Raw genomic sequence first — 18273 nt, 5'->3', positions numbered from 1 at the left:
GCCTTAAACACGTAGCATGTTCCCAGCGGGTAAAAATAGGCTCTGGTAGAAGTGGCACAATCGATAACTGCCCTTTGACAACTACCCCGATAATTCGCAAGGAGATAATCCCACAATACCGATGAATCTCCTAGATAGCGCAGTAAAGTGAATAAAAGGTGGTTATTTTGAGACACATATGAATGCCGAGAAAAGGGTGTACAACATTTTACAATACTTTCGGCGAAAAACAATTTTGGAGAAGCCGACTTTAAGTGGATCGGTATACGCGCAGTGGTTGTTATCTGGCTTTTCGAAATTCTGTCTTGCCAGTGGAGCAGGGTCATCTACAGAGGAGTAGGATTACTGAAGACGGCACAAGCTATAGCTACATCCCGACAGTCCCGAAAAAATTACCCGCGTACATAATTCTACTATTACGCCAATTTCATGTACTTGGTATAATTAGGTCCCAGTGAAGTCTCAAACATTGCAGAATTATTTTGCTCTCAGTGCATGGCCATTTGCTTACGAATTATGGTTACAGAAAATGGCTGTAACTCCTATTTTCTTACAACTATTCCGGGACAAGTTATATTACGATTGGCCCCCGCACGGGGCACCTTGAGCAATCTTGGTGACGGTACTGGCGATACCGCGGACCCCGAGCCCCCAAACATACGCTGGATCCAACCGTGGCAATGTGTTTATAGGTGAAGGGTTAGAAACCATGAACGGTGGCCGTCGGAGCCCAGGTCAAGCTCCGGCGGATGGGCTCCCTGTCTGTTCACCAGGCAGGGAGCTCCGGGACCTCTTTGGCTACCAGGGTAAGGTCAAAGAAGAAAGTACCCCCGTCTCCCTGCTTCCCAATGTATCATATGGCATTTTCCAAACCCCCCCCCCAAACGTGATCGGCCCCCGAAAAGGGGCCGCACCGAAGCTTCATTCCCACCCTTGCCAATAATTGCATCCCTAAAGCCAGATAACTATCCGCGCTTCTTGATTGTTGAATCTCTTGACAAGTCAAATCCCATCTCCTCCCAGTCAGTGTTCCTTATCACCAAATTCCTTGAAGGCATCCTTGGCAAGTCTTTCCAAGCCAAGAAACTGAGAACCGGCGAAGTTCTGGTCGAGGTGAACACTCACCAGCAAGCCACAAGCCTCCTTACCCAGAATCGCATGGCAGATCTGGACATCAGAGTCACACCCCACCGTAGCCTCAATAGCTCTCAGGGTGTGATTTCTGAGCCAGATCTGATAAATGAGACGGAAGCCGATCTGCTCGAAGGTCTGAAAGGCGAGGGCGTGACGGCAGTGAGGCGCATCACCATGCGGCGAGATGATAAGCAAATCATGACAAAGCATATAATCTTGACATTTGACCGTTCCACACTCCCCGAATCCATCAAAGCAGGTTTCATTCACTGTTCTGTCCGGCCTTACATCCCGAACCCGCGGCGCTGTTTCAAGTGCCAACGGTTCGGGCATGGCACCACCTCCTGTCGCGGCAAAACAACATGTGCAAAATGTTCATCCCAAGATCATGATACAGATAACTGCCAGGCTCAACAATTAATATGCAGCAACTGTCATGGACCTCATGCTGCGTACTCCCGCACGTGTGAAAGGTTCCAGATGGAAAAGAAAATAATAAATCTCAAAATCACTGAAAACATCACCTTCCCAGAGGCGCGGAAGAGGTTCGCCTCTTTTCCCCTGGGGAGGTACGCCGACGCAGCTCGCCGGGGGGCGGAGCGGCGTCTTGTTTCGGCGGGGACCCAGTACCGAGAGTCGGACTTGGTCCCGCCCCCGCCGCCCCCTGGGTTGCCTCTTGCAGCCCAACCCGCCTCCGCACCGCTCGCTCAGCCAGCAGCGGCTGTGGTGGCATCCACGTCCGGTGGGGATGCTGCTGCACCCACCGTTTCCCCCTCTCCACCGGCCCGAAGCACACGCAAGGGCCCGGACGAGATGGAGACGGAGGCGGTCGCAGCGACCCGCTCCCCCTCCTTACTGCCTGTGCCATCTGGGGTACTCCCCACGCCTTCGGCACAGGCAGCGCAGGCAAAGAACACCCGAAAGGGTACCACGTCAAGGGGGCCCAGTCCGCTGGGCACCCCCTTGCCATCAGATGACGACATGGACGTCAAGCCCTTCCGGCTTTCATCGCAGCGGAAGGAACGGGCTGCGACGTTCAGGTCAGTAGAGAAGGCCAGAAAGCCCCTCCCAAGAGTGCAAGCCCCGAAAGACCCTACATAATCACTCTCCAGTAGCTCTATCACATCATAATGGGAAGAGAAAACATAGTTCAATGGAACTGCAGAGGCCTTCTGAATAATCTTGACGACGTGCATGAGATTCTGCATGCCAACCAGCCAAGTTTAATGTGTGTCCAGGAAACACATCTGAATTCCAAACACACAAATTTCTTGAATAGTTACCTGGTATACAGGAAAGACAGGGATGGCTGCACACACTCTTCTGGCGGTGTGGCCATAATCGCCCGAAAATCCTTAGCATGCCACCCTGTCACCTTGAATACCGTCCTTGAGGCTGTAGCAATACGCTTAATAATATTTAATAGGTTGATAACGGTATGCTCCATCTACATTCCTCCTGATGTTACACTTTTAAGCTCTGACTTCGAGGCGCTGGTTGACCAGCTGCCCGAACCGTACATTCTAACAGGCGACCTTAATGCTCACAATTCTCTTTGGGGCTCTTCTCGTACGGATGCCCGGGGTCGCCTGATAGAGAGGTTTCTTACATCCTCTGGAGCATGCCTTTTCAACAATAAACAGCCTACATATCATAACATAGGACACAACACATACTCATGTCTTGACTTGGCTATTGGTTCGGCAATTCTCTTTCCATGTCTTGAGTGGGGTGTGGCCACGGACCCATATGGTAGTGACCATTTCCCTACTTCATTAACGTACATAGGTACAGGCCCAAGCAGTCCATCTTCCCATAAAAGGTTTAATGAAGCAAGAGCTACATGGAATACATTTACAGAGACATCTCAACTACACCACACATCCATAGGACACCTACACGTTGAAGAAGCTACCCAACTGCTCACGGCGCACATCCTCGACGCCGCCGAAAAGTCCATTCCCCACGCCTCTGGTGCCCCGCGCAACCAGCGGAGGCCGTGGTGGAATGAGGACTGTAGGCGGACGCGAGAGGCCCAGAACAAGGCGTGGGGTGTCCTTCGTCGGTACCCCACGTCGGGTAACCTCATTTTGTTCAAACGGGCCAAGGCGTTAGGAAAACGTGTGCGCCGTGAGGCAAAACGAGAGAGTTGGCGCTCATTCATAACATCTATAAACTCGTACACAGACACACGCAAGGTATGGACACGTATACGCAAACTCAAAGGACAACATACACACAGCCTGCCCCTGGTCAGTACAACAGGGGACACACTGAAAGACCAGGCTGACACACTCGCACAACACTTCCAACACGTGTCCAGTTCAGCACACTACACGAACACTTTCTTGAAGTACAAAGCCTCTTGTGAAAAGAAGTCCCTACACGATAACATCAAATCACAGACTTCTTACAACTCCCTGTTTTCACTACATGAGCTGAGGGCTGCTCTGAGCACGTGTAAACCCTCAGCTCCAGGCCCAGACCACATTACATACACAATGATACAACACCTACACGCAGACACACTTGAAGCACTTCTACATCTATATAATAAAATATGGCTTTCGGGGCACATTCCACACTCTTGGAGGGAGGCCATTGTAGTGGCTTTCTTGAAGGAGGGAAAGGACCCGTCGTCCCCCTCAAGTTACCGTCCAATAGCCCTGACGAGCTGCCTGTGCAAGCTCTTCGAGAAGATGATCAATCGCAGGCTCGTGTACTTCCTCGAGTACAATGGTCTTCTCGAGAGCTGCCAGGCAGGCTTTAGGGTGGGGCGATCGACGAACGATCAACTGGTTGCACTTGACTCATACATCAAGGATGCCTTCGTACATAAGCAGTACTGCTTAACTGTCTTTTTCGACCTCGAGAAGGCCTACGACACCGCTTGGCGTTATGGGATCCTTAGTGACCTCAGGTCATTCGGTGTTTCGGGTAATATGTTCAACACCCTTGTTAGTTATCTGTCGGAGAGAGCGTTCAGAGTAAGAGTTGGTTGTGCACTTTCAAAGGTTCACGTCCAAGAAAATGGCGTGCCGCAAGGTGGCGTGTTGAGTTGCACTCTCTTTATCGTAAAGATGAACTCTCTGGGAAAGGCACTTCCACCAACAATCTCTTATTCTATGTATGTAGACGACGTGCAAATATCTTTTAAATCATGTAATATGTCAATATGCGAACGTCAAGTCCAGCTTGGTGTCAAGAAGCTTGCCGGCTGGGCAGACAAGAATGGGTTTAAATTGAATCCTGCAAAAAGCTTCTGCGTTGTGTTCTCCAGGAAGCGCGGGGTCCATCCGGACCCAGACATTACTCTGAATGGTGTGTCGCTTCCTGTGAACAAGGAGCACAAGTTCTTAGGTGTTGTGTTTGACCATAAACTCACATTCATTCCACACATCAAGAAACTTAAACATAAATGTCTGAAAACAATGAATATACTTAAGGTTCTCTCCCATCAATCGTATGGTTCCGACAAAGAACTCCTACTACGGCTCTATACTGCGTTGGTTGGGTCTCGGTTAGACTATGGCAGTGTGGTATATGGGTCGGCGACTAAAACAGCGTTGCGAATGCTTGACCCAGTGCTACACTTGGGGCTGCGGCTTGCGTCGGGTGCTTTTCGCACTAGCCCTGCTGAGAGTCTTTATGTCGAGTGTAATAAGTGGAGCCTTGAGAACCAACGAACATACATGGACTTGCTTTATGCTTTTAAGATTTCATCGCTGAATAATCATCCTTTTTATCCTGTCTTTAACGATACATCAACATCTCTGCTCTTTGTAAATCGCCCATCCGTTCCTCTGCCCTTTTCACTTAGAGTGAGAGAGCGAGCCTCGGATCTCAGTGCTTTGTTTTTAGATGTGTACAGGTCATCCTTTTCAAACAGTTTACCGCCTTGGCAAGCTCGCCCTGTGTCGTGCGACCTTTCTTTTATGAGACTTGACAAAAATCGTGTACCACGAGCTGCAATACTGCAGCACTTTCTGGCTTTGCAGTTTAAATACACATGTGCCGAATATTATAGTGACGCTTCTAAAACCTCCAGTATGGTGTCGTGCGCTGCTCATGGCCCTAATTTCAATGCAGCCAGAACCATGAACGTGCACACATCAATTTTTTCTGCAGAAGCGTATGGAATTTTACTGATTGTACGACACATACTTGAAAATCATATTCCAAAGTCTATCATCTACACAGATTCCTTGAGTGTCGTTCGCGCACTGTCATCTCATACACCCGCCAAAAACCACATAATTAATCTTGTATTTAACACTATCATGTCTGTGTATGCAAAGAAGCATGAGCTGGTCCTCTGCTGGGTCCCAGGACATGCAGGGATCGCTGGGAACGAGTTGGCAGACGAGAGGGCCGGTGCTGCTGCACTCAGGAACACTGTGGACATTACAACGGTACCCTACACAGACCTCAAGCCACACATAAGACAACACTTGCGCAGAACATGGCAAACACACTGGAATGAACAGACAGACAACAAACTACATGTAATAAAGCCACACTTGGGACGGTACACATCTGACTCACACAACAGACACACGGAAGTCGCTTTGGGTAGGCTGCGGATAGGGCACACCCATGCGACGCACTCGTATCTGCTGACGGGATCTCCTAGACCCCAGTGCGGCCGGTGCGGAGAGGCCCTATCCGTAGTGCACATACTAATCACATGCAAGGCACTTCACACAACACGACACAAACACTTCAGAGAACTCTACAGACAACATATTCCCCTACATCCATCTTTTTTCCTTGGTGACGATGCCATTGTTTCCGTCAAACGTGTGTTTGAGTATCTGTCAGAAGTCAAGTTTTTAAACCTCATTTCCTATCACGCATCATGAAATCTGGCCCTTTACACCAGCCATCCTCACTGTTTTTTATTGATTTTACTTTTGTTCTTGCTTATTGATTTCAGTGTCTAAGTTCTCACCTCTCATATTTAACCACTGTTTTGGCGCTCTTTGCCCTAGTTGGCCTTGCGCCATTAACATCCAACCATCATCATCATATTACGATTGGCGGCTAAGGCTGCTGTATTGTTACCCACCATAGCTTCGCTGCTCTTTCTACTTAACAGAATAAAGCAGCAATGAATTTTTTATATTTCCTTGGAAAAAGACCAACTCTTTTTTAAAGTCTATGTTACCTACTCCTTTTTCTTTGCAGAACGTGCACAATTATGTATTCTTTTTATTTCCTGCCATATTTAAATATCAATATTGTTTTTATTGTTTAAGTTGAGTTGTTCTTCTATGTGCATTTCTAAGTTTCCGATTATTCTAACCCACTGGAGAATTGTAGGGTATTCGGTGTGTACTAAATAAAATTCCGAACTCAGACACTTAAACCGAGTACATTTTTATTTGCGTGTTGTTCACTACTTTCCCTGCAGCAATTGTGCAATCCACCGCGACCCACCGCGGTGGCTCAGTGGTTATGGCGTTGTGATGCTGAGCCTGAGAACTCAGGTTCGATTCCCGGCTACGGCGGCTGCGTTTGTGATGTAGGCGAAACGCAAAAACTCCCGGTGTACGGGATTTCGGATCACGTTAAAAATCCCCAAGTGGTCGTAATTAATCCGGAGCCCTCCACTACGGCGCGCATCAGCGCCTGCGTTCCGTCGGTGCACTAAACCCTACAATCAATAATTCAATCAATCAAGCAATCAATCATTTAATCAATCAATCAATCCATCCAACGCGCTTAAGTGGCACCGCTGATTTTAATGCGGGTAAAATAAATTCCTTATATAATATGTAGTTCATAAACACCTGAAATGCTAGAATAAAGACTACTATTGCTGAATAGTTTGTGATTACACAGCTGAAGCAATCATCGGATTGGCCCAAGTATTCATGAACCTCAAACTACCATTCTAACAACTACTGTCTTTTCCAAACGAGAATATAGCTGTTAAGCCTACGCTAAAGTCAATCTAGTTTCAGACTCCATGTATAATACTTAATTTAATTTTGTTTATGCCCACAAAAGACCTGGGCCTGATAGCAATTTCTGAGAAAAATTAACGATATTCCACTTGTTCCTTGCAAGCTGTGCGGCAAAATTCACGCATGATTTCCTGCAGTGCGGCAAGACTCTTCACAAATTGAAATGGGTATCAGTGTTCTTGAGTGTGTTTTGGTTGCAATTGCCGGATTTTCCGCCGTAACCACGCTAGATCGGCAATGGTATGTTTACACGTCTTTTTGTGCACAAGTCTCAAAGTTGTTATGGGCCGCCCCTTGCACGTTATCTTTTATGTGCCATCGTATATTTTCTCCAGAACTTCGCAGAGAGCACTGGGGGTTACAGGAATAGTGAAAAATGGGCATTTGATGCTTGCCGCCGACTTCTTGTAATGTCTAGAAAGTGCTGTGAGTATACTACAAGGCAACGAGTTGTTTGTCTTGGTTGGCTCTTTGTTATCCAGACACATTTTTATTGGCTTTGTGTTTACGATATTTGTAACGGAGTCGTTCCAGTCACGATACCTAATTATTTTTAGCCTACGGGTTTCGACATTCAGCATTTCCTAAATGCAGTAACGGCAAGCTTCTGTGACCACAGGGTGTGTTCAGATAAGGACAGCCAAAGTGGTGCCATGACCATTTTTTGTTTGAGATGAAACTTTAATATTGTGTACAGCACTGCATCTCCACCGTGGAACTGGCATTAGTTTAGTGACTAACGCCATAGTTGATTTAATAAAAAAATATTTAGAAAGCGATCGGGCCGGGCTACTTTCCACATTGCTCGGTGTGGCAACTTTGGGGACCCGTAAAACGAAGCGAAATTTTTTCCAAATTTTCCTAATTTTTTAAACAAATATTTGCAAAATTTTCTGCTCGATTCATGAAAATTGAATTTGCAATATTTATATTTTTGAGAAAATATTTCTCAAACTTAGTAGCGATAGCAATGTCGTTCAAAAGTTGCACTTCTAAAAATTTTTTTTTTTTACACATCACCCTAAAGTCTAAGCTGTCTAGTTTTTTAAACGTGTTTATGAGGGGCTGCTGAACACATCATACTCTTCTCAATGCTGTACAAAAAAATGTATCAAAATACCGCTTCGTGAAATGCGACAAAAAATGAAAATTTGGAAAAAAGGTCCACCTTTCGACGTCATTTAAAAAAAGTCATGTTTCTCAATTTTCGCGATATTTACACAATATGGCACTCAATTCCTGAGTATTCTAGAAAGCTAACCATTTGTTGCATTATTTTTTTTCTAACTCGGAAATATGAGGTCACATTCAACACATTTTTTTAATGTCCGATCAACGGTTGAGTAGCAGTTCGCAGTGAAAAAAGACAAATAATTATGGCCGTTTTTTACATTTTAGAAAAATAAAGCGCCTGATATAAAGAAAACAGATCATAGTATTCATATTTGCCCATTTTTTAACTTGTTTGTTGCGGTATACACATGAAAATAATTGTGAGGTTTCTGAGCTTGTTTCTCCCACCAGAGTAAAGCTACCATTTTATTTCTTTAACGCCTTGCCCTAGCTGTGTCATAAACCCATATGTTTAATTTCTGACGCTGCTTAATCGTACATTGTTCACATTATTGTTAATTTACCCCATTTATAGCAAGCAACCTCGCTTGCTACCCCATTTATAGCAAGCAAGATCGCCATAGTCAAATGTGTAGTATTTCCGTTCTATCTGGTACATGCGAAGCGCTAACTGCAAAACAAATTCGTTTTCCAAACTGTCCGTCTTTCAGGCTCCCGGGGATAATGAATATATGTGCTTCTTGAACATTCCCTTTTTAGCTATTGGAAAGATAAACTTTTATCCCACTACAAAATCTGCCAACCTTTACTTTGGACACTTCAAGGTTAAGGGGAAGGTGCAGCTTTCTAGTTCCAAGGTCATTCAAAGAGTCAACACGCAGAGGTCAGAAGCTTTGCTTGTGCTGTAGGAATTACTTCCCGATGAAGGTAGAGGATACCATTGACCACAGAGGCAGAAAAGTGTGTTCACGTGCGTTGCGATGTCGAGAAAGACTATGATTCTTTGCGGGAGCACAGTCTTGAGTCCGCTCATGCATGTTTGGGGTTTGTCGAAATCAACAATTTCTTGAAGAGCATGCATGAATATGCGCTTTAATAATGTGTATAAATAACGGTGGTGCCACCCAATTTAAGAACAAATATCAGTTCCTCTAGGTGCGCAGAAATGAATGTCGGGTCACTAGGGCGACAAAGTGGCTTTTCTCTGGAACCGGACATGACAAAACTGCATACGATGGCGTGGAGAGCCTTCTGAAGCATCAAGCTGCTGTGCATATTTTGCGTTGACCTTCAAGCAAAGCCGCAAAAAGTACAAAATAGTTCGTGGACAGCATCCTGCAAAAGTGAACTTAGTCATGCTATATCTTGGCGATGGCGATATCGCCACATTTGAGGAGAACAAACAAGAGCAAAGCAAAAATGATCCGCCGCTACTCGGAATCCGGTATCCTCCCGGAAATAGCGAACTCAAAAAAAAAGTAAATTGAAGGTACACAACATCGAACTCGGACTCGGAGAGGCAGCGACCGTTTTCCCCTCTGCGTGTCGACTCTTTGAAGGGCCTTGGAACTAGAAAGCTGCACCTTCCCCTTAACCTTGAAGTGTCCAAAGTATAGGTTGGTAGATTTTGTAGTGGGATAAAAGTTTATCTTTCCAACAGCTAAAAAGAAAATGTTCAAGAAGCACATATATTCATTATCCTCGGGAGCCTGAAAGACGGACAGTTGGGAAGACGGAGTTGTTTTGCAGTTAGCACTTCGCATGTACCAGCAGGTAGAACGGAAATACACATTTGACTACGACGATCGCATGTCAAATATTCTCAGTGCCAGCAGCGAGGTTGCTTGCTTATAAATGGGGTAAATTACCAATAATGTGCGGTTAAGCAGCGTCAGAAATCAAACATATGGGTTTATGACACAGCTAGGGCAAGGCGATAAAGAAATAAAATGGTAGCCTTACTCTGGTGGGAGAAACAAGCTCAACGTCACAATTATTTTAATCCCTGCTGCAACTAACAAGTTGAACGATGGTAAATATGAATACTATGATCAGTTTTCTTTATATCAGTCGCTTTAGTTTTCTAAAATGTAAAAAACAGCCATAATTATTTGTCTTTTTTACTGCGAACTGCTACTCAACCGTTATTCGGACATTAAAAAAACGTGTTGTATGTGACCTCATTTTTCAGAGTTAGAACAAAATATAGCAACAAATTTTTAGCTTTCTAGAATACTCAGGTATTGAGTGCCATTTTGTGTAAATATCGCGAAAATTGAGAAACATTATTTTTTTTAAATGACGTCGAAATGTGGACCTTTTTTCCAAATTTTTATTTTTTGTCGCATTTCACGAAGCGGTATTTTAATAAATTTTTTTGTACAGCATTGAGAATAGTATGAGGTGTTCAGCAGCCCCTCGTAAATACGTATAAAAAAACTATACAGCTTAGACTTGAGGGCGATGTGTAAAACAAATTTTTCTAGAAGTGCCACTTTTGAACGACATTGCTCTCGCTACTAAGTTTGAGAAATATTTTCTCAAAAAATACAAATATTGCAAATTCAATTTTCAGGTTTCGAGCAGAAACGTTTGCAAATATTTGTTTAAAAAATTAGGAAAATTTGGAAAAAATTTTGCTTCGTTTTACGGGTCCCCAAAGTCGCCACACCGAGCAATGTGGAAAGTAGCCCGGCCCGATCGCGTTCTAAATAATTTTTTATTAAATCAGCTATGGCGTTACTCACTAAACTAATGCCAGTTCCACGGTGGGGATGCAGTGCTGTACACAGTATTAAAGTTTCATCTCAAACAAAAAATGGTCATGGCACCACTTTGGCTGTCCTTATCTGAACACACTCCACATCCAAATTTATTGCAGCGAACTATGTATGGGTTTGTTTATTTATTGTTTGTTTTTACTGCCCGGCCACGACCTGCTCTGTTATCTTTGTACCAAGCGAAGCGCGTCTTGTATACTTTATTTTTATGCCACACGGTCTATGTCATTCAGATAGAAGACTGTTTCACCCTAACGTCATTAGGGTAGAATAATCTTCTTGGATCTACAATGTCCTGGATGTAAATCGACGGTTCCAGAAACACTCGCGCCGAAAGGTAAAAGCCTACAGAGCAGATGCCGCGGCATTGACATCGCCGAGGCTTGCTTGAGCACGGGACTTTGATGACTGCTGCTTCGCCGCCACTGTATCCTTTAAGTTGCTAGGGGAGCACAACTTCGCTCCAATAAACTTGTTTTTCGTTCAAGGCAACTGCTTCGTCTTTGGCCACGTGACAATATAATTACACATTTGTACATTCGTACAACTTGGTATGTGAAGACTCGAAAGAGAGTAATCCGTTTTCCCTACCTTGTGCTATAGCCCCAGCACGTGCATGCATCGCTTTTCTTGAAGTTAAGGTCTATAAACTTCCAGCAAACGCTTACAGACAGCTCAAAAAAAATTTGGATCCCCAAGAGCAGCTTCGAACAATTCCATAATATCTCTAGAAAAAACATGAGTGCTAAAGTAAGGCGGAAGGCACATTAAAAATTGCCAAAAGAGTCGGAAGAATTTCAGCAGAGGGAGGGCCTTCAAAGGTTCTGCAGGAGGAGATCACAAAAATTAGCAGTGGCTTAGATCGGCTATGCCAGGTTATACGTAGCATCAGCAAAGGTGCAGCTGGTTATTCTTAGCTTTTCTGGTTGTATATAATTAGCTTTATTATCATGCTTACAGCTGCTTGAATGACTCACACACAGTATACGCATTACATCACATGTGTATATTTATCAAGCGGCCTCGGCGCAGCGTCACCAATCGCCCCAAATCTTAGCTGGTTTCATAGGCGCACGCCGGTGTTGCTTTGGCGTACGAGCCATCGGGTCCACACCCGGCCACCCCTCGCATGATCATCAAGTGGACCGGAACGCCACGTGCCGCACTTGCGCAGCACGGCTCTCCAGGAGCCACACGAAACTGCTCAACCTCGGCCAGTGTAGCTCGTGCTACAAAACCAATGCAATGGAAATGCAGTAGGCCCATTTCCTTTTAGCGAGACACAAACCTTTGTGAACAACGTACCGGAGTCAGTGATAAGCCTTAACGAAATACGTGAGCTTCGTAGCACTACTGTTTACGCCACTTTGAAATTTCACATTCTCATAGTTGTGATGTCGATTTAGGCTAAACAGCGCTTTTCTTTCGCTCGAAAGAAAGTCTGTCCCTGCAGATCAATGAAGCATTTGTCATGATGTTGGGGCGGGAAGGAAAGTGCGTCCGATCCCTTCTATCCGCTCAACATCGTGGGGTGCATTTGTTAGTTCAATCTTTTATCTACCGCGTCTGCCCCGGACGTGGCATTGTCTATCCTCACATTTCACCCTCTTTCCTTTATATTCCATACCATTTCAATTTTGGTCTAAATTTCAGAAGAATTCATGTTTTCCACTCATTTAGAATTAATCCAGTAGTCAGAACGCCAACTTTACGACAAGGTGTACGTATTTCTGTCCTTTTCAGTGAAGAGCCGGTACTACAACCCTTTTGATAAAACAGTGCTTAGGGATATAAGTTGAACTCTACAAACTAGCTATCTAGACGGCACTACTGCACTACGGGCCCACTCGTTAAACTCTACCTAATTCAATTATCAGAAGCACATAAAGTTAAACATTACTCTCCATGGAGTTTATTCTCACTAGGCTGTCCTGAGGAGAAACGGAAAACGCTTGCCGGAGTACCAAAAGCACGAGAATTACTAATCTGTGCAAGCTGTAGTTCCTTGAAGATCGTGTACGCATTCAGCATGTATCACCCGCCGCAGTGGCTCAGTGGCTAAGGCGTTGCGCTGCTGAGCACGAGGTCGCGGGTTCGATTCCCGGTCGCGGCGGTCGCTTTTTCTGATGGAGGCGAAAAGCAAAAACGCCCGTGTGTACGAGATTTCGGCGCACGATAAAGATCCCCAGGTGGTCAAAATTATTCCGGGGCCCTCCACTACGGCGCGCCTCATCGCCTGCGTTGGGTCGGCGCGTTAAACCCTGCAATCAATCAAATCAATCAATCCCGCATGTATCTTTGATTCATTTCTGCTTTTTATAGGTACTACACCCGAGGACCTGTGGACGCTAGAATTTACGGATGGAGCGCATCGAATATGTAATGTATTTTTTATTACCCCTCTCAACAACAACAAAGTTCCGCAAGGTAAGGAGAACCTTTCTTTTACTCAACAAAGAGCCGAAATTACACAGATATTTATTTTTGGGGGTAGAAATGACTTTTTACGTTTGAATCTAACCATTTGCGACCGGTCTGCACTAAAAAAAAATTTCTTGAACCCCGAGCAGACTCTTTAGCGGTCCTCCAGAAGTAAACATAGCTCACAACACTTTTTCACGTATGATGGATTTCATTTCAAGTTTCTTGTTTGATCACAACAACGCGCTGCATTTTCTTGAAAAGAAAGCTATGTAACCGCCGGCGCCATGTGTGTTACCTAATCAGCTAACACTTCAGCAAAAATAGACTGTTGACTCCAATGCCGCTTTCTCAATCGTTTGATTCCCTGCACTCAATATTTCGACAGTGGCTATATTCCCTTAAGTATTGTGGTTTATTCCATATTCACCAGTTGTTTGGATTCTCTTGGCCTGACTCTCATGGGATAAGAACGCTTTACTTTCCAGCACTCGCCTAGGTGGGACGGAGTACCACGAAGATCTATGTATACCTGCCAGCTTCCGTCGCTGAGTGCTGGAAACAATATTTTATTGCCAAATCCAAATCAAAAGCCCTTTTGACAGCCTGAAGCCTGCTCGCATATTTACGCTTCCTACGCTTACTCCGCAAGTCTTCTGCTACCCTTTAGATGCAAAAATGTTTGTTTTATATGAAACACTAGATTGGTGGAGTCCCCCTATCGTCCCTTAATAGTAGCTTATGCTTTTTAGTTTTCCCGGATGTTGTCTCAGCTTAAGCAATCATTCGTAATGTTGCTTTGTAATTTATTTTGTTAAACTGCTATATTTCTGAGTTTGCCTCGAGATCAAGCTATTCTTTTTTTGTTGTTCTGGATTGCATTGGCGCAGGTGTCTCTCAAGAGTTTCTATGCTTGTTTGTTCACTCTAGACCCGAATCACTTCTGCGGAGTTGCTTGGATTCAAGATCTTTTATTCTCACGCAGTGAGCTGAGAAGTGGCTTCAGGGCTGTTCGCATCTCCTAATCCGCGTTTTCGAGGCACAGTGCGCTCTTCTCCTGAAGTATGGAGGTTTAGTTTGTATTGCACTACGACACGTACTGCCGGGCAGGGCGTCCATTTCCAAGGGTCACTTTTGACACCAGAATTCAGAGCTTGTATAAAGGAATCATGTCACAAATGGTCATAGCCATGCGTTCGCCAGAAGAGTTCAGTCAATTGTTTGTAGTCTGGCGTGGTGTGTTGGTCAATGCGCCTACGTGGATATGTTACATCTTGTCGCTAATGCGTGGTTTACGAGCGTGAAATTTTCAATCAGTTTTATTGTCTATGTAAACTAAATGGGAAGTTTGAACACGCCTAGAGCATCAGACGTCAGTTCTAATTTCCAGTAGCAAATCTGAACGCGTGGGTATGTGAGAATTGTGGGTGGGTATATTGATGTCAAGAAAAGAATTGGTGCGGCAATCCTTCACTCCTGGCCGCAGCTGTCATGATAAGTTTTCAGTACACCTGAATGGATACGTTGTTCCACCCACACACACTCTAAACGTAGTTACTTAACGACACCTTGGCAGGTATGTTCTACGGCTTTGGCAAATGGCGTTGTTTACATGTGATACAGTTTTCGTAAAATACGTCACCTTCGAAGCTAAGTAGAAATAGGTCAGTCGCCAGGGTGCTCTACCGCCTCATGTAATCATCATAGGCAAATACTTTGAGTGGGTTCTTAGAATTTTCAGTGTGCAGTTTGAAATTGTCGCAAAAATAGAAGTTATTTAGTAATAGTAATAGGTGCGCTAAAAAAGATTTTGTTGGCCATTCATTTGGGCGTAGTACTGGATTCTTGGAATCCGCGAGATCAGCGGGTAGCCTTGGCTGTGGAGGCCACGATTTCCGGATCATCTAGATGGTTCTGGTCCCAAGTCTGTCCCATCGCTCAAGGGCGGTGATATACAAGGTAAACCTGTAAACAAGGTAAACGTGTAAAAGGTAAACGGTAAACCTGTAAATCAGCGTAAAAGGTAAACCTGCAAAAAGGTAAATGTGTAAACAAAGGTAAACTTGTGGTTGTGTTCCTACTCACGTATAATTTGAAGTGGGGACCACTTTTAAAGCCTAATATCAATTTGGCAGGGGTTAAGTAGAAGAGATGCGATGGAGGCGGATTGGCCGAGGAAAGCTATTGGTTCTTCGACTGCAGAGGAGAGACCTTCTACGGTGCTTGTCAGAGCCGGAAAGTGTTGTTCGTAGCATTGAAAACACTGAGTAATGACGTGTAAGGTGGTAAGAATAATGGACGATTCGGTCTCCTCGGAAGTCCGGAGGAGATGGCGCAGTCTGGCTAAAGATGATGCCGTTTCCGATTAAAGAAGAATGACAACAAGTCTTCATGTGCTCGACTATCCAGCAGGGCTGATGCTTCTAGAGCAACTTCAAAGTAGATGACGCGCGTCCTCCAGGCCAACAAACTGCATCGTACCGGTTGAGAAGGTGAAAATTATGAGCACCTCCGTGAGAAGCAGCCGCTGCTCTCAAGAATATGCGCCCGTCACGTTTTACTGCCCGCCACGTCCAACGAGATTGCTGAAACGGGAAAACGTGTATTATGGATTTCCACCTCGCAAACGTTCATTACAGCGCATGCCTACCCAAACATCTCATCCAACCCCAAGTATACAGCTGCAGCTCGTTTGCCCAGCCTTAGAAAACTGAATATGCTAACAATGTTAAAGAATAGTTTTAGGCGGAAGAAAATAAAAACATTCATATCGACTCCGTCTATTACGACGATTGCACGAACGCGAACCTTCCTTGCTTGAGAAAAATCTAATGGCGAAGGGCCAAAGTGAGACCCTCTGCAATGAAACTTTAAACCTCATCACACGATCAAACGATCAAAGTTCCAAGAACGAAGCCGAAGTCCAAAGCCATCGCGAGCGTCATTAACCTATGCCAAACGGTATGCTACCCGAACGCGATGATCGCGCAATCAAATGGACGTGCCGGCTTCATAACACGAGGGACCCAAGTTATATTTCGACTACTGGAAACGCTTTGAAAGCCACGCTTTACTAATCTCGTCGTGCAGAATTTGACCTTCGTTTCCCCGCAACTGCGTCGTACCCTTATCGACACATCACTTCACTTTCCGGGCAGAGCGTCGCCGACGGCGGCGTTCGCAAGCTGCCGACGCCGCTACCGTTGCCGGCATGGCGCATGCGGTCTCGGCAGCTGGGTCATCGTCTGACCGCGTGACTCGCCATCATAGATTGGTCACTGATGACAGCGAGGCCCGCCGTCTTGTCTGATGAGTGTTGCTTGGGAGGTGCCGGCTTTAATCTTTCGTCGTTATGGGGTGTCTGACCTTTCCGCGGACATTGCGCGGTGAGCTGCTTGACTGTTGAGTGTCTGGAATGCCAAGCGAGCGAAGGTAGCGTCAGCAAAAGATGAAGAGCGAGCCGTTCAGTTTTGAAAACCCTGACAGTGGCACCACAACTGTAGCAAAAGGCACGGTTTTACGAAAAGTATAAAAATTACAGCTAAAGCAAAGTAGAACCAGAGTCCTCCAATGCTTCTCTGGTCATGAAACTCCCGGCCAAGTTTCGTACGGGGACGAAGGCTGCCGTGAGCGGCGCAACCTCAGATCTGAGGGCATTGGGCGGCCGCCGCTGCTCTGTAGCCAGACCGGCAGGCAGGAACGCAGTAGCAGCATGCCTGTTCACACCAAATGCTTTCGCCACTCACAAAATGATTAGTCCATCTGAGCGGCCAAGGACACGTAAAGCGAAAGCGCACTGCTGATAAGGCGGCGAGCGTCTGTTTTATCTTACTGCGTGGTCCGTTCCCTGCCAAACGCGCTTTCACCACGCCCCCGGCTGCCCTCCGATCAACCCCAGCGCCGCGGCGCGGCCTCCCTGGGCAGTGTGCGAAGCTCTCCTATAGCGTGACAGCGAAGTTTCATGACCAGAAAGGCATTGAAGGACTCTGGTGGAACCAAGTGAGTCCAAAACTTACCAGTCTACGCTAAGCATTCGCTTTGCATACCCAAAGTTAGCTAAGCTAAACCGCAGCCATTTTTTTTATATATCATCATCACCAAGTTTCCTTCTAATTGTGTACAACTGGCTTCCTGCAGCGCATTTTTGTTACTAAACCCCTATCAGTGAGACCAAGAGAGATTCCTTTTAAAATATTGCACAAATTTTTCTAACTTCCACCGAGGGACTTCTAACCGGCAATAAAAGCTATCAAAGTATTCAAAATTCGCGAAAATACGAAAAGACAGAAGGTGAAGAAAGAGTGCTGCCTTTATTATTTAAATTGCTTGTATATTGCAGAATTTCCGCTTTTACCTAGGAAGGAAAGCCTAAAACATCCAAATTACCAAAAATTTCCGAAGACGCAAGGGAAAGAAAGAATGCTGCATTTATTATTTACATTGTTCGTATGTTCCAGAATTTCCGCTCTGTAAAATGTACATCAAAGACGGATATATCAACGCCCAACCACCAGCAAGCTGCCTTACCTTTTTTAACAAAATGTGCAATAAAACCAAGGTGTACCAACCATATTCACCAGCTTGCAAGCAAGAAGCCAATCAGTTACAAAACATTCTGTTATATTAGTGAATTTTTTAACAAGGCATTTCATCACCTACCGCCTCCAGATAATGCGCAGTAAGGCACTGCCAAGCACAATAAATAAATATACTTTGCAACAGGTACAGTGTGTTCAACGTTTGGCGTTCACCCGGATATATATAATGGTTACCAGTGAGCGATGGTATCAATCAAACGCACGCGCTACTAAAGCTTTTTGTTAGCTGTATAACAGAGAATCTTCATACCACCTCTTCTCAAGGACATATCAACGCCTTACGACGTTTTCCGGTTC

General features: G+C 45.1%; 1 long non-coding RNA gene across 1 annotated transcript in view; it reads left to right on the top strand.

The window, feature by feature from the left end:
• LOC144141750 (uncharacterized) overlaps nucleotides 1–18033 on the top strand; it is a 57662-nt gene extending 39629 nt beyond the window's left edge. The window contains exons 4-5 of the long non-coding RNA XR_013316689.1: nucleotides 13280–13384; nucleotides 17836–18033. This is a non-coding gene — a long non-coding RNA (uncharacterized LOC144141750). The remainder of the gene's footprint in view (nucleotides 1–13279; nucleotides 13385–17835) is intronic.
• The last annotated feature ends 240 nt before the right edge of the window (nucleotides 18034–18273 follow it).

Source organism: Haemaphysalis longicornis, unplaced genomic scaffold, assembly GCF_048455015.1.
Source record: "Haemaphysalis longicornis isolate Haplotype H1 unplaced genomic scaffold, Haemaphysalis longicornis Haplotype H1 scaffold_6, whole genome shotgun sequence".
Taxonomy (NCBI): Eukaryota; Metazoa; Arthropoda; class Arachnida; order Ixodida; family Ixodidae; genus Haemaphysalis; species Haemaphysalis longicornis.
Note: the sequence above shows the minus strand (reverse complement) of the source record. Positions and strands in the feature narration are given on the sequence as shown.